The sequence below is a fragment of the Penaeus monodon genome, chromosome 41 (assembly GCF_015228065.2).
Source record: "Penaeus monodon isolate SGIC_2016 chromosome 41, NSTDA_Pmon_1, whole genome shotgun sequence".
Taxonomy (NCBI): domain Eukaryota; kingdom Metazoa; phylum Arthropoda; class Malacostraca; order Decapoda; family Penaeidae; genus Penaeus; species Penaeus monodon.
In genome coordinates, this window is record NC_051426.1 from 5750592 (window position 1) to 5753091 (window position 2500).

At 54.3% G+C, this 2500-nt stretch overlaps 1 protein-coding gene across 1 annotated transcript in view; it reads right to left on the minus strand.

Annotated features, from left to right (window-relative positions):
• Positions 1 to 2500, minus strand: part of LOC119598353 (ankyrin-3-like) — a 39354-nt gene that overhangs the window by 8037 nt on the left and 28817 nt on the right. The gene's annotated exons all lie outside the window — the stretch shown is intronic.

Below are 2500 nucleotides of genomic sequence, written 5' to 3' on the forward strand. Positions count from 1 at the left end.
TTCCAGAGAGGGATGACCACGCCCCTCAGCAGGTCAGGGGGAATGGTACCAGACTGCCAAATGGCAGTCAGGAATGTATGCAGGCCCCGAGCCATAGGTTCACCTCCAGCCTTTAGCAGTTCAGCAGGGATATCACATATGCCTGCAGCTTTCCCACTCTTCAGCTTGGAAATCGCCAGCCTAACCTCTGTTAGGGTAGGAGGTTCCTCACTGATGGGTGGGTCCGGCACAGGCACTGCGACATCGCTTGCATCCAAGCTAACTGTTGGAGGGTCCACCTGGTACAACTGTTCAAAATACTCAGCCCAACGTTCACGAACCCCAACATGATCTGAGATGATCCGTCCATCCGCTGATCGGACTGCAGTCATCTGTGAGGAGGGCTTAGGGTTCAGTTTTCTCAGGGCTTGGTAGGCAGGGCGAAGGTCATTTACCAAGAAATGGCCTTCGACCTCCTCAGCAAGATTCCTGATGAACTGTTCCCTGTCCCTTCTCAGCAGTGTCCAAGCCCTACGCACCATGGAACGACGCAAGACTTGATTCCCATTCAGCCGAGCCTTGCGACATGCTTCAGTGGCCTCTAATGTCTCCAGGGAGATGGAATTCTGCCTTGTCCTTGGGCGTACGCCAATGGACTCCTGAGCTGCTTCGAGTGTTACGCGCTTGAAGAACTCCCACAGAGCAACTGGGTCCGTCAGGTTGTTGGGTTCTGTGAATCGGTCAGAGACTGCCATGGTGAACCCACGGGCACACTCCTCCTCCCTTAGTCTGTCCAAGTGAAACACCTTAGGGTGGCCACTGGAGGGACAGGGAGTTTTGAAGTGGACCCGCAGGGTAGCCACAAGCAGCCTATGGTCGGTGCCACAGAACTCGGCACTCCGGTAAACCCTGCAGTTCTGGAGGATCCTCCATCGCGTGCTAACAAGAATGTGGTCGATCTCCTTGGCCACTGTACCTGTATCGCTGTACCATGTCCAGCGATGCAGGTTGGAGCGCTGGTACCAGGAGCCAGAGATCCTCATTTTCTGGGACCTAGCAAAGTCCCGAAGAAGGAGGCTATTCTCGCTGCTGGGATCAGCTCCCGAGCCATGGGGGCCGACAGACATCTCGTAGCCAGCTCGGTCACAGCTGGATACCGCATTGAAGTCGCCCAGAACAATGCGAATATCTCGCCTGGGGCAATCGTCTGCCACAGATGCGAGTTTGGCATAGAACGCCTCTTTCACATCGATTTTATATACATCGGTAGGAGCGTATACAGTAATAAGAGACAAGAAACCAAAAGCATGCTTCAGTCTCAATGCCATAATACGCTCATCAACCGGTGTCACCTCGACTTCCGCGGGCTGAAGTCGACTGGAGATGGCTATGGCTACACCCTGGAGGTGGTGACCATCGCTGCGGCCCGACCAGTAGTAGGTGTAACCACCCACACTGATCGTGCCGCTACCAGGTCTTCTCACCTCTGAGAGGGCAGCCACCTCAACTCCCAGTCGCTTCAATTCCCGCGATAGCAGAGGTAACCGCTCATCCTGCCGCAAGGACCGGCTGTTCCAAGCGCCTACCCGGAAAGCACGCCTGAGATTAAGCCTCGGGTGGTCACTCCGGGTGCACGCCACCTCTGCCGCCCCCACCGACACAGCCCCAAATAAAGGGGGTTGTCAGGCTGTGGGACTGCCCATCCACCTGTGGGGTTCCCGAGGTCTTTGCCCCACAAGCTTCATGGTGGGTTGGCGCCTGCCGGGGCGCAGGCGGGACGAGTAACTCTTGTTCCAATCCTGTACCCCAACATTTGCCCTCCCAGTGGGACCCACAGCCCGCCTTACTTGCTGGGTGGGAGGGACAACACCCCTCCCCCCAGCATTTCCAGTTATTAAAGACGTTGCCAGAGGGTCTTTCTGGGAGGAGGAGGACTGGCAAGGCCCACCTCCCCCGAGCCGCCCCATTACCCCAGGGTGGCTAGGGGGCAGGAGTTGGTATGAAGCCAGAGCGTGTCCACACGCCGGTGGGCCATAACTCCGTACCTCTGGGGCCTCCTGTTGCTCCAAGATCCCCCACAGATTTAGCCTGGGACTGCAAGGTGCCCAGTTACCCATGGGTGGCCACGAGGAGGCACTGCAGAAGTCTTGATGATGGAGAGGCTGTGACCTGGCAGGGGAGACTTATGCAGAAGCTGCTCCCTTTTTCGCACTGAGCTAGCCAGGGGTGGAAGCTGCAAGCGAGAAGGCATGCAAGCACTTAACACTATCTAGGCTACCACACCATCGCTTCACATCACCATGCGCGTGAAGTACCCACCCTATTTACACACACACACACACACACACACACACACACACACACACACACACACACACACACACACACACACACACACACAATATATTATATAATTTTTAAATATATATATATAAAATTATTAATATATATAAACATATTATTATAACAGTACAAAAAACAAAAATTTAAATTTTAAAATTATATAACGATGTAGGGAAGA